The sequence below is a fragment of the Scylla paramamosain genome, unplaced genomic scaffold, assembly GCF_035594125.1.
Source record: "Scylla paramamosain isolate STU-SP2022 unplaced genomic scaffold, ASM3559412v1 Contig82, whole genome shotgun sequence".
Taxonomy (NCBI): domain Eukaryota; kingdom Metazoa; phylum Arthropoda; class Malacostraca; order Decapoda; family Portunidae; genus Scylla; species Scylla paramamosain.
In genome coordinates this window covers 60,438-75,000 of record NW_026973747.1, presented here as the reverse complement: position 1 = coordinate 75,000, position 14,563 = coordinate 60,438, and the positions used below count along the sequence as shown (strand labels likewise).

Genomic DNA, 14,563 nt, shown 5'->3' with positions numbered 1-14,563 from the left:
GACGAGTCGTGAGAAAAGCTACATGTTAGAATAAAGGAAATACACACAACAAATCTAAACTACATGATGAAAAGTTACATGTCAGAATTACGATGAGACTTTTCTATCTTATATCATGAAAAAGCTAAACTATATCATGAAATATGTATGTCAGAATTAGATCATGTCAGAATTAAAAAGACCATTCAAAACCTTCTTTAAATTACGTGTATCATGAATGTACTGCTCGTGGGCAATTTTCACATCCCCGTGCGTTAGTTCTCACAAGCTTTGATTCATTTTCATGCCCTGCCATCCTGTGAATAGCTCTTGTTAAACCTTCATTTCTCTCACCCCTGGATCATAGTCACTTATGTAGTTTAGCTAAATGTCACATCAGGATTATTTTCCTATTCGTTGCACTGTTACCTTGAATAATAACAGCAACAATAAAAAAAAGCAACAGCAACAACTACAATAATTATAATAACAATAACAATATCAATAACAACAATACCGTCTACCTCAGCCTACTTGGAGGAGTCGAGCACGCGTGGCCGATGACAGGCACGTCCCCGAGACAGATGAGCCTCTCCGGAGCACCTGGCAACACTCGGGAGGGTGATGCCCATTCCCGGCCCTTGTCACCATCACGGCAGATATGAAGGGTGTGTGTTATTGCCGCTCCGTAAACAGGTGGTGCAAGATGACACCAGCGGCACAATACCATCAGTGAAAGACCGATGACCGCCCCAAGCCAGCCAGCCATGACCCCATTCAGTCGTAACATCAATCACGTGAAATGGATTAATCTCGCGTCCCATCGCCCTTGATAGTCTGCATAGGTGGCTAGATCGTCAGTCAAGAAGGGGATAACACACACACACACACACACACACACACACACACACACACAGTACATTTATCGCTTTGCTGGCACTTGGTTGACATTCGCTGTCGACTATTTGCTGCACAGAATCCGAAATGGTTCCCAAGAAGCGTTCCAGATACACACACACACACACACACACACACACACACACACACACACACACACACACACACACACACACACACACACACACACATACACACACACACCTGTTGTTGTTGTTGTTGTTGTTGGTGCTGTTGTTGCTACGTATGATGGATTTCCTATTATGATCTTTACTCGGTAACCTCTGTTTGTTTGAGTGTCAGTCTAGTGGTTATATTATTGTTATTATTATTATTATTATTATTATTATTATTATTATTATTATTATTATTATTATTATTATTATTATTATTATTGCTGTTGTTATTGTTGTTGCTGTTGTTAATGTTACTGTTGTTGTTGTTGTTGTTGTTGTAGTTATCAACATTACTGTTATTATTATTGTTATTATTACCATCATCATTATCATTATCATTATTATTATTTTCATTGTTGACAGTACCACTACTATCACTACTACTACTACTACTACTACTACTACTACTACTACTACTACTACTACTACTACTACTACTACTACTACTACTGCTGTTGCCATTATCATCGCCATCACTTCAAGAGAGGTCTGCATAGAGCACCGCGATGTGGCAGCCTGGGATAGCTGTGTTTAAGTCTTCCCAAAGCTCGGGTGACCAGTGAGTGTTACGAGCCAATGGTGAGATCGACATGTCATCTTAACTGCACCCTTGACACGTGCAGCCTGTTCAGTGACGCACGGGGTAGGTGAGTGACTGAGGCCATTCATTTATGTCATAGCGGTAATCATTGGGTTTATTGTTTAATCCTCACTAAGCCTTTCCCACGACACACCTTGCGTTACCATCACTTCTCCGCTACATTAAGTTTCAGTTTTAATGAAAGAATTCGTCGATCTTCAGGGAAGCTGCAAAGGTTTAAATAGATTAATGGATAAGGATAAGAGGTGGAAAAAGGCAGGGATGTTTCATGCAGGGACTGCCACGTGTAAGCCAGATGGATTTTTGCAGTTTTATTTTCTTAGTATTTTCTTACGTTCTTACCTATATGTAGCTAGGTAGCTCGGCTCACACAGTAATAATTGACAAGGACGTGATCAATCATTCATTACTGACAAAAAAAAAAAAAAAGCTTCCTCTTTTCGGTTCATCTAATCTGCAACAGACTTCATGACTTTTTAAACACGACGCCCACAGGCCACAGAAGCTAAAATGGCATGAGATTCTTCTTCTTCTTTTTTTTTTTTTTTTTTCAGAATATGATTGACGTTTGCTTGCGAACTGGTATATACTGGCGCTGCTTGACCATTGTAAGTCTGTTCTGTGACTTTTTTTTATTTTGTTTTGCCGAAACCTTTATTAATTTCCTGTTCATTTCCATAACGGTCAACCAAAAAAATAAGTCCCTAATTTCGTCTTGTTCTTTACTCTCATGGTATTTTAAATGTCCTTTGACCAATTACCTGTGCGCATTGTCAGCCCTCGTGAAATTGCTATTCTTTAATTAATCGATTATTACCTTCACTACCTACAAAATATACACCGTAGAAAAATATCTGTCTTTAGCCACACAGACTTACCAGCACTGAGAAGACCCGCCACCGCCATTGCCACTTGTTTTGTCTACGAGCATGCTAGGCGCTGGGCACTATGAATTGATGTGTAGTGGGTTGAGATTGAGAGATCGCATATTACCAAAGCATCCATCTTTTCACACGGGCCCAGGTCAGTACGAGTAAGGGGACCAAGACTCCTCACCACGGCAGTAAAAGTCTATGAGGTCACCTGATTTATAATTTGTGGGTTGAAAAGTTTATATAAAAAGCATGAAATGTCGTGCGCAAGCAATTAAGATAGGGAGAAAATTTTGCTGATAGTCTTGAAAGAAAAGGCGAAGGGGAGGAGGAGAAGAAGAAGAAGAAGAAGGAAAAAATCTTATAAAAGAAAAACTGAGGCATTTCCATTTCTCCATTTTCGACAAATTTTTTAGTTTATTTCAATGTACTTCCCGAGTCGAAAACTTTCCGCGTCCCTTCCTCCCGCGACACATATATGTCAGTTTTAATACTAATGCGTAAGCTGACCACAAACTTATTCTTTCATGTGTTTCCTGGCAATCTGTGGTGCAGCAAGTCATGCTTCACTTAGATGCCATCCTTCCCTTTCAACTTTAACTTTCTTCAAGAAGTAATTCTTGTCACCTTAGAATCTAAGCGGCTCTTTCTTGGTTCATCAAGCTCAACAACGTTACCTAGTCTTCCTTTTCTTTAAGACTCTGCAGCTCTTATCCTGCACAAATAAGCGTGGAGGTCGCTGGTCGCTTTGACAGCGTGAAAGCAGACATAAGATCTGCAATGAGTGAAGAAGCAAAGGCGATTACGGAGAGTGGTGGTGGGCAGACTGCTGTGGGCGTGCTGGATTGATCTGGCCAGTGTTTTAACATTTCAAGATATATCAATATATATCAGTCTTTGCGCAGTGTTGAGGATATGTATGAACCCGGGAAGCTTGACAAAAGACCATAATTTTCTATGCCACTATGATATCCGGTTACTGAGGTGTAATAGATAAGGAATAGATAAGAACAGGTAAGGAAAAACGGACTGAATATGACCAATTTCCATTTATAAAAAATGCAGGAAATTTTCTCCAGCACGTTACAAGCAATTGTGAACAAGGAACACATGAATATACTTGTACGTATGTATGTTATACACGAAATGCAATATTTCTTTCTTTCATACAAGCAGAACGAGGGCAGTGAGTTTAACGACGCGGAAAATACACGAAGACAAGAATCTATTCTAACGAGGTGAGTACGTGCCCTGCGTCTGTGTTTGGCAGCCGTAACGCGGAGGCTAAACTTAAAACAGTGATGAACCTTAGGGCAGATGTTCCGAGGCAGGGTTCGGTCAGAATGTAGGCAAAACTCGGTCAGCGTGAACATCGATGAAGCTGCTCCTCCTTTTACGTGACTGACGACTTTTTATGAGTGAAGGCCACGAAACACTCCACCTTTGGAAAAAGCGCTGCTTGTACCAACCAAATTTCGCAGTAACAAAAAACCTAGTCAGGAGCGTTCACAGAAGCTAGTAATATTTTAAAAATATTTCTTATGCAGCTTTTAACGTGTCCTCGAGACCAGATGTGAATTAGTTAGAATTAGTCGAGGAGGCAAGCGTGACATATACAGTACATACGAGTTTATATTTTAAACGCTGTCTATCAGTAAGATGTCGTAAACTCCACTGAGCTGTTCCACCCTGACGATCAGGGTAAGCGCGCACTTACGGCGATCTGTTGTCTTTGCATATAGCACAGGTTTGTACTTCTCATGCTCTCTCTGTCTATCTGGCTGTGTCTTCCCCCCCTTCCCCCCCCCCCTCTCTCTCTCTCTCTCTCTCTCTCTCTCTCTCTTGATTCAGTATCTTTGTTACCCTCAAAGAATTATTGACATACAGGAAGACATGCGTGTTTTTTTTATATATATTTGTTTTGTAAATAAAAAAAAATCATTGAAGCAACATATACTGATAACCTTTTTTTTTTTTTCCAGCATGCTGTAAGCGATCTACAAAAAACGAGAAATCTTTTTATAGCCAACATTCATATGCTTATAAACGTAAATTTTCCCATAAAACTACAATTTATAAAATTTCTACTCTGTGGTACGCACACACACACACACACACACACACACACACATACACACACACACACATACACACACATACACACACACACACACACACACACACACACACACTTACACACACACACACACACACACTTACACACACACACACACACACACACACACACACTTTACACACACACACACACACACACACACTTACACACACACACACACACACACACACTTACACACACACACACACACACACAGAGAGAGAGAGAGAGAGAGAGGAGAGAGAGAGAGAGAGAGAGGAGAGAGAGAGAGAGAGAGAGAGAGAGAGAGAGAGAGAGAGAGAGAGAGAGAGAGAGAGAGAGAGAGAGAGAGAGAGAGATTGCAATTTTATTTGCTTGGTTTAGAAACGGAGTGTGGTGGTAGTGGATTTCTCAAATGCCATTCGCTGGATTCTTGGCTAATTCATTGCGTGCCACAGAATATTTTCGATAATCATGCACCACTGGAGGCGTTGTGAGAAAGGACAACATTACACATCATTGAAAAAGCGAGAAAACTTCTTGGTAAGAATCTAACAATAGAAGAAAATAATGTTTTCATTTCTATGTTTCTTGAAGACCTGAGAGTCTTTGTTTTCCTTTTCATTGGAACTGAAACAAAGCAAAGTTAACTATGTCTACCTCACGAAAACAAAACCAAAACTTATTCTATTGCGCAAGACGCAGAAGGCATCCCGCTTTTTAAGATCAAGATCTAGATTAAGCCAAACTTGTCTACATTCTGAAAGGCCGTTATCGTTGTATAGAGACACGCAATATGCATCGGTAGGTTTTTGCAGGGATGAAAAATTGGCCACACTTGGTTGAAAGTAGTTTTGTATCGCATCAAATCAAATCTTGAAATTAGCGCGCGCTGGTCGGTGTCTGAGTGGGAGTGCAGGATCAATGTATTCTCTTCTTACATTTTTGCTCAGAGGGTTTTCAAGTATTTCAGTGAAATATGAAGGTACTTGGCCTCAAGTCCCATCATATAAAACATAAGATATTCACTGTAACTTATCATTTACTTGAGAAAATTACTTCTTTTGCCAGTGTTGGTGCTGGTCACTTCTTATAACTCCCTTACAGTAGTGACAACAATGTTATACCGTATGTGTGTGTGTGTGTTGTATCGCTCACCCCCTACCCCTGACATATTTGAATTCCTGCTGTGGTAACTGTCAGATAAACAATGGTAGCGTTGTTTTTTCCCTCTAGTGGTTTGCCGGCAAATACGTGGATGGGCAACGCTGGCGGTGGAGTGGCACAGGTTACTGCTAATAGGTGCGGGTCAGGAGAGCAATGCCGTTTGGATGGCGCGGTACAGGCGGCGCGGTAGGAGCGGCGTGAGCGGGGCGTGGATCAGGTGGGGGCCGTGGCCGCAAGGAAGGACAGTAGTGTGGCAGAACTAGGGAGGGGAGGATGTACCGCGCGAGCAACAGAGCAACAGTTTCCAGGCGCTGCTGCAGCCCTGTAGCGCGTACTGTCTGCCAACTTTCAACCGTCTCACTTTCTGCTAAGTACTGTTTCTTGACCTCCGTGTGATGAAGTGACCGTGGTGATGAAAAAATGAAAGTACGAGCGTGATTTGATAATAGGAGAACTAGTGTAAGTAGAAATAATAATGATGGGTGAGGTGGTGTAAGTACTCAGTGTTGGGAACTACTATGATGAAGCACCTGTCGGATACACCTGTGCTGCGCCTCAGGTCAGTGCCGTCCTTTACCTCTCCCTTAGTGTTGCTGTCACTCAGGTTTCTCATAACAGTATAAGAACATAAGCACACTACCATAGCAGCTCTTTGGACATAAGTAATGGCACCTTCTCTCATGCACATCCATAAACCTGTCCTGCCTGCTCTTAAACTTTTCTGTCATACATACACTAACTACATAGCGGATTTTTCTGCTTAGTTTCTTCACTCTCTCTCTCCCATTAGTGAAAAAAAAAAATCTACTTATTTCTTTTTTTATTAACCACCTCGGGAATCGATTATCACGGTCAGAACCTCAACAATTATTTTTTAAGTCTTTTTAAAATTTTACACGAATTCAAGGACTTTAGTCAACGGGTGGCGCCGGATTGTCTTTCTCAGGAGTGCAGATCGAGGTGTTGAAACTCATACACGTGCAGTAAATACGATCAATATTATGACTCTAGGCAGCAATGGACCGTTTTCCAGCTCTGAGGTCCAGGCTTGGTAGTTCTCCCAAGTCTCTTTCGCAATGTCAACTAGCGTGATTAGTTTCATTAATTATTACATACTGAAGGGAGTTTTCTCTGACAGACAGCACACTGCACGTACTCTTACTAACCTGGGCCTGCCACTTCGCTCACAACTCACAGTCTGCTGAGATCATCTTACAAAACCTCAGCATCACGAACAAATCCAATTAGCAGACCTACTTTTTTAGTGTCGCGAGCAAATTAGCCAATTTACATACTTATTCCTCAATTTACATAATTAATGCGTATAATGAATAGTATAATACGGAACTTTGGGAACGACTCTTGTAATAGAACGCCATTTTGATTTTTCATTAAGTTGGAACTTTTTCTTGCTTTATACACCAAAATTTAGGTCATTCAATTGCGTAACTAAACTCTGAGGAGCCCTGCTTGTGGTGCAACGCCATTTTTATTTATTTATTTTATTTATTTTTCGTTATTAAGTTGGTATTTGCTCCCTGGACTAAGCCACGCCCTAATCCCAGCCAAGACATTGCGCTCTATTAAGTGAACTTTTATTCTTCCTGGAGCCCTCTAATGAGGTACTCCGTCAAGCGCTTTATTATAATCAACGTATATTATAATTTTCGTCGTTATCTTCCGCCTCGTTTTATCTCGTGAGGAAAGACAAAAATAACAGTGGCGTGGTGCTCTTGCTGGTGTTACTCCAGATATATATGCCCGCCTCACTGCCAGAACAAACTATTTTTTTTTTCTGTTGATTAGCGTTGTGTGCTTCATTGCTATGTTAATATGAGCCATTAACTTTGCAATCATTGTTGTGTATTTTTTTTTTTTTGGAGAATCAATTAGGGGGATTAACGTCGGAATTTTGTTAGGCTCTGTAGAGAGAGAGAGAGAGAGAGAGAGAGAGAGAGAGAGAGAGAGAGAGAGAGAGAGAGAGAGAGAGAGAGAGAGAGAGAGAGAGAGAGAGAGAGAGAGAGAGAGAGAGAGAGAGAGAGAGAGAGAGAGAGAAACTCTTGCAGTGATAATGGAATATATAATAATGAAATACGTTTTTTTTTTCCTTACTAGAAATAAAAATAATAGCCAACAAGATAGCAGCAATTATGAAAAAAAAAAAAAAGGTATTTGCTGAATCTATCCTGTAAATTATGAACAAGTATTAATGCTATAATTAGTTGAGACACTTTTACTGATAATCGATAAAAGTTTAACATGCAACTTAATTAACTATCTATTTTCCTCCTTAACGCTACCTAACATGTTTGTCTGTTAACAATAGTGGCTCCCAAATTGACATGCTCGTACTCTTAACATATACATGTGAGATAATCGCTGATCATTCTGTTAATTATCATTATCAATAAACAAGTGAGCTGTGTGATCGTAATGAAAGTGTCATGGATGCAGTTATCAACAAACAGTAAAAAAAAAAAAAAAAATGTATATATATATATATATATATATATATCTATATATATATATATATATATATATATAATATTATATATATATATATATATATATTATATATATATATATATATATATATATATATATAATATATATATATATATATATATATATATGGTAGCAGGAGGCGCGTGTGTGCAATCATGATCTGGAAGATGGGACGTAGCCTGTGAAATATGGAAATTCCTGGTCTATAGAATCTAAGTAGCTTTCTAGTAACCGCCAACTCAAAATATGTTGAAAGAAAGATGCCTAAGGACGTGAAAATATTGTCGTACGTGAAGGAAATCCCTTACCTTTCTCTTTGTTCTCCTTGAATAAGTAATCAGCATCTTGCATCAGAGTGTGGCTCTGTCGTGTACACAGTGACAAAAGTATTCATTCTCAGTTTTGCTTGTGTTTTCAGCATAGTTTGTTAACTCGCTATCATCTCTCTTCAAAGGCCCATTCAGTCCCTGCCTTCCGTTCCGTACAAATGAAAGAACAATTTTGCCTCAAATTTCCCCTCCCTTGCCACCCTAATCTCGTAATTCTTTTTCGCCCTCCACATATTTTCCATACTGTTCTCACTAATTCAATATAACCATCCACGAGATCTGCCTCCCCCACGTTTTAATCTGCTCCAAATTTCCTGCTTCATTCCCGTTTCCCGCATTAACCTGTCCCTCATCCTGGCATCTTGCATCAATCGTCCTGCGGAATGTGAAGTGATGCTTATGGTTTTTTGTCCCTTAGTAACTTTTTGATCAAACTTTGTGTATTGACTTTCCCACACTGACCTCTCGACCTACTTGTGATACTTTGACCCTTGCGGCGCCTCTAAACCTTGGCTTACTGTGACTTGGCTTCACCTCTTTAACCCTTTCGCTGTTATTCGCCTCATTTTTTCCTGTCACTAACCACTCTGAGATATTTTTTTTACCTACGTACACCTTCAAATATTATACCGATTACAAACTGCACGATCTATTCTCTTTTATTCCCTTCTTTCTGTACATACTTATAAAGATTTCATTTTTTTTAGAGCTGTGCATTATTGGTTATCACTGTGAAAGGGTTAATTGAGTGTTTGGTCCTTGAAGGAATCACACCATTCTATAAAAAATTGATCTACTTGTCCTCCTTTCTTTATTTAAATGGCAAAGTAATCGTTGTTTAACACCACGTCTGTTCCTGCTGCCTTTGGTTCATGGTTACTTGCTTATGAAGTTATCATTAACAAAAGAAAGGAAATGTCTGGTTGTTGCTCACACACGACATTGGTGTGGTCAATATTGTTATAATCCGAGGTTCCTCTAATGCAGACCTTGCCACATGGACACCTTAATTACCTGTTGCCCTGAAAGAATACTCTCTCCCTGCTGAGATTACAGACATGTTTGGAATGTTGGTAACTATTCTCTCCTCCATCACCATGTCAAGTAATGAGAGACTGCGGTCAGTGGGAGCTCAAGTGTCGAGTGTCGTGATTGCCACTGCGCTGTGCGTGGCGAAATGTTTATTGGTTTGTGCAGTTATGAAGTATCGTGTGGATTATACTGGGGACTTGAAACGGAATGGTTAATTTGAAAATGAAGACATTACAAACTAGAAATACATGAAAATAATATCAGAGCGTTAATAAGGAAAGTGGCGTTACACCAGCAAGCAAGTATCAAGTAAAAAATATATTACTTTAGTATTATGTTGAAAAAAAAACTGAAACTGAATGATTTAATGAAAAAAAAACACATATTAAAAACTAAAAACACGTGGATATTACATTAGACCAGTTATCAGGTAAAGTGATGTAACACCGGATTGTAGTGTTTGATGTCAGATCAGAACAATGTGAAAAGAGATCTGAAACCAGTGACAGAAAGGCGTCAGACCAATAACTGAAAAATAATAGCAGACGGAGAATCTGTGAATGTAAGTGATGGCAGAACAGTGATACGTGTGTGATGTCAGATTGGCTTTAAATGAAGTGTCAGACTACCATTAAGTGAAAGTGATAGCAGACCAGTGAAAAGCGTTATGCTAGACCAGCGATGTGTGTGACGTCAGACCGGGAGTAAGTAGCAGTCCCAGTAATTAGTGATGATTATGTCAAACCAGGGAAAAAAAAATGGAAGTGATATCGGATGAAAAAAAAAAAGTGAAGTCAGACCAGTAAGAAGATAAAGTGATCTAAGAAAAAAAGTGAAAGTGACCTTAGACTAGCAATGAAAGGAAGTCATGTTAAACTGCCAGTGAGTGATATCATACAAACCATAAATGAAGGTGATGTCAAAACAGCAACAAGTGAAAATGATGTCACGCCAGGAATAAATGAAAGTGACGTCAAACATGTGAAAATGATACAAGACCATCGATACATGAACGTGACATCAGACCGTGAAAGTGACATCATAACGAAAAAAGTAAAAAACAGCACAAAAATAAGGACATAAGAAACTAAGGAAAGCTACACCGAAAATAATAAGCAAAAATTACGTAAAATAAGACAAACTAAAGTAGAAAGTGAATAAAATAAGCCCAGAAACAAAAGATAGTGAGAACCTGACCAACAACGACCGAAATTCAAAAGACACGTCAGTGGGCCATAGAAAAGGCAATCCGTTAACACTGTACCGGATCAGACCGCTTTAATCACACACACACACACACACACACACACACACACACACACACACACACACACACACACACACACACACTCTCTCTCTCTCTCTCTCTCTCTCTCTCTCTCTCTCTCTCTCTCTCTCTCTCTCTCTCTCTCTCTCTCTGTCTCTCTCTCTCACAAACAGACACATTAGTATATCGCTGCACTAGAATTGTAATAACATTTGATATCGGCTCATGACTGATTAATGACCTCTCCAGATTGCAATATCAGACAATATACCTATCTATTTTCAAGTTGCGTGCATGATGATGATGATGATGATGATGATGATGATGATGGTGTGCGTGCGTGTGTGTGTGTGTGTGTGTGTGTGTGTGTGTGTGTGTGTGTGTGTGTGTGTGTGTGTGTGTGTGTGTGCCGCGGGATGAGGTGGAGGTGCTGGGGGTCACTTACGACCGTAAGTTGACCTTCAGAACCCACGTGGAGCGACTCGCCAGAGAGGCCTCAGGGAAGCTGGCATCCCTGAGGAGAATCTCCTACCTCCTTGACGCCAAGGGACTGGAGTTACTCTACAAGGCGCAGGTCCGCTCCTCCTTGGAGTACGCGTGCCTGGCCTGGGGCGGCGCGGCAAACAAGCACCTAGCTCTCCTGGACAAGGTGCAGGACCGAGCGGCGAGACTCATCAGGAACAGTGAGCTCGGCCTTCAGCCTGCACTGCACACCCTCCAGCACCGACGAGACGTGGCGGGCCTCACCGTCATGTTCAAGGTGCAACAGCAACGGGTGCCACACCTACAGGCTCTCCGGCAGCCTGCCCGACATGCCGAAGTCACCACCAGAGCTGTCACACGTGCCCCTGGGGAGCTGCACCAGCCCAGGTGCAGAACGTGGCACCATCAAAGACAGTTTGTGAACACATACATTGGCTGGTGGAACGAGTTTGTTACCGTGCAGCCAAGTGTTGAGGGCTGGACCAGGCAGCAGTTCAAGACTGCAGTGAATGTGTGGTTGCAACAGACAAACAGAGAGAGGCTTTCAGATAGAAGGCATTAACAGTGACTTCTTTAGCCTAAATTGTTGTATGAAATATGTAAAGTATATGTACAACAACTCTGTAAACACATATCATGTAGATTTGTATAAATAAAAAAAAAAATAGAGAGAGAGAGAGAGAGAGAGAGAGAGAGAGAGAGAGAGAGAGAGAGAGAGAGAGAGAGAGAGAGAGAGAGAGAGAGAGAGAGAGAGAGATTTATCATTAATGTGCGTCAGGTCAGTATGCCACTAATAAATGTGGGGCATATACGTTCATTAAAGCGTGTGTGTGTGTGTGTGTGTGTGTGTGTGTGTGTGTGTGTGTGTGTGTGTGTGTGTGTGTGTGTGTGTGTGCTTGAGGGTTGGGGGGAAGGAGGGACACGCATTAGTATTGTTAACTCCCACACTCACATTCTCCTACACTAATGGTAAATAAATATTTCAAGCCTTGTGATCGCAGAGTCAATAGCCACGCGTCTCGTTCTTGTGGTCCGTAAGTTGGCACAGTACAAGTCTATTCATATGCACAATTTGTAACGCGAGAGCAGCACGCCATCATAGGCTTTTCATGGAAGTAGTGAAAAAAAGAAAAAAAAATTTGATCTTTTCTCGTGAGTTCGCCTCCGGAAGGAAGATTAATAAAAAGAAAAAAAGATCAGACTGGATTGTAGCAGTTGACCTCAGTAGACTGTGACAGAAATACTAATGGCTGTGCACTTCTATATTTACGGCAAATGTTTGGGTGAATACAGGTTGTGTCTGTCACTTCGGCTTCCTCACTCGCTGATAAAATTGAAAGTCTTACCGTGATTGTGAAATACTCTACTTTTTACACCTATCTTCTTTTGATGTGCATATAATACTTTTGCTAACATTCTATATAACTTTTCGAGGTAAAGAAAACTTGTCGTTTGCTTTCGTTAAGAAGTATTTACCTTTATCCTAATATGTTATAACCTAACATATTCCAGCGAAAGTTTTATTTGTCTTGTACAAAGTTTGCATTTTCTTGTCCCTGATGAATTTATGAATGAGATGGATGAGGCAGCTGGAGGGTCGGTGATACAGGCAGTGGTTCAAGCAGGGAGTCAGTCTTGAGTGCCGGCAGCAGCAAATACTAGCCAGGCTGACGAGCCTCGTGTCGGCGAGACGTTTGTACACACTGTTTCTGATCATTAGTTTGCTTGCTCTGCACACAATTTCATTGCACTATGCAAGGTCTGCGTGAAAAATATTCAACAATTCAGGTGGGGTGTAAGACCGAGCAATATTCTGAAGCAAGATTAATGATGTGTAAAGGACGTGTTGTCAAAATGTTAATAATACACTGCATGCAGGAGTGTTTTCAAACTTTACGATAATTTTTCTTGTGAGTATTACACCAAGGAGTAAGTGAGCCTTTTTTTTTTTTCTTTTTTAGATGAGTGAAGCTACCTTTCCAAAATTTACACTCTGAAGAGTTAATTTTTTTTTTTTTTAACAAAATATTTATCTCTGAACATAAAATGATTTATCGAGTTTTTAATTTAGGAAAATTTTATATATTTCATTTACTCTGCAAGCTTAATAGGTTGCCATTCAGTAAAGAGTAAGCAATACGTTTTCCTTGACTATGAAAGCCCCGTAAAGCCTGTGTTATTTATAACCAGCTTATGCATCATTACAGTTCACTGAGCATCACATGTATTCATTTCTATGACCTCTAAACGTGTGCCGCGTGTCAAGTGCTTTCTGCAATTTCTCCACGACCCAAAAGACTCTTCTTATCGATAGATGCTGATAAGAATTTTGATGTCCTATAAGTAGACTGTCCTTCCGGATCCATTTTTTGGTAATTTCGTTCGCTTCATATTTTTACTCACTCAAATTTGCTGCAAGAGTTTTTATTTTCCATATTGACACACCTAACTGGCTTGACTTTGACTGCCTGCCGTGGCTGCATCTGGCTGTCTCGGTAACCAGCAGATGAGGGAGTATTTTCAACTCGGGCAGTGAAATTTAATCGCCTTTAATTTCCTGCCTCAAAGGAAAAGGAGGTCATTTCTGTTAATAGTGCTCGTGAAACTGATGCATCCCCTGAAATTATGTATCAACTTTATCACAAACCCAGGTACACACAAACACACACACACACACACACACACACAAACATTTAGTAGATGATATTTACTTAAGTTCTGATGCATAAATGTCTCTGATGAAAATGCAGTTCACATCTCGCCTACGTAGTGTACTTTATTGCTCTCTCTCTCTCTCTCTCTCTCTCTCTCTCTTTCTCTCCCTTTCTCTCTCTCTCTCTCTCTCTCTCTCTCTCTCTCTCTCTCTCTCTCTCTCTCTCTCTCTCTCTCTCTCTCTAGCGTCACTTCTAAAGTACATTGCACATCTAAAGTCCATTACGCAAGTCACGCCACTAACCCTGCTCATGTCACTGACAATATATATATATATATATATATATATATATATATATATATATATATATATATATATATATATATATATATATATATATATATATATATATATATATATGTATATATATATATCTTTCTCCACTCCGGGTTCCATCGCTGTGACTTTACAATAAGTTGGTTTGCATTTTTAAATCATAATCAATAT

The 14,563-nt window shown here is 40.1% G+C and overlaps 1 long non-coding RNA gene across 1 annotated transcript in view; it reads right to left on the bottom strand.

The window, feature by feature from the left end:
• The window catches only part of LOC135098802 (uncharacterized), a 39,353-nt gene that overhangs the window by 3,206 nt on the left and 21,584 nt on the right, over positions 1–14,563 (bottom strand). The window lies entirely within an intron of this gene.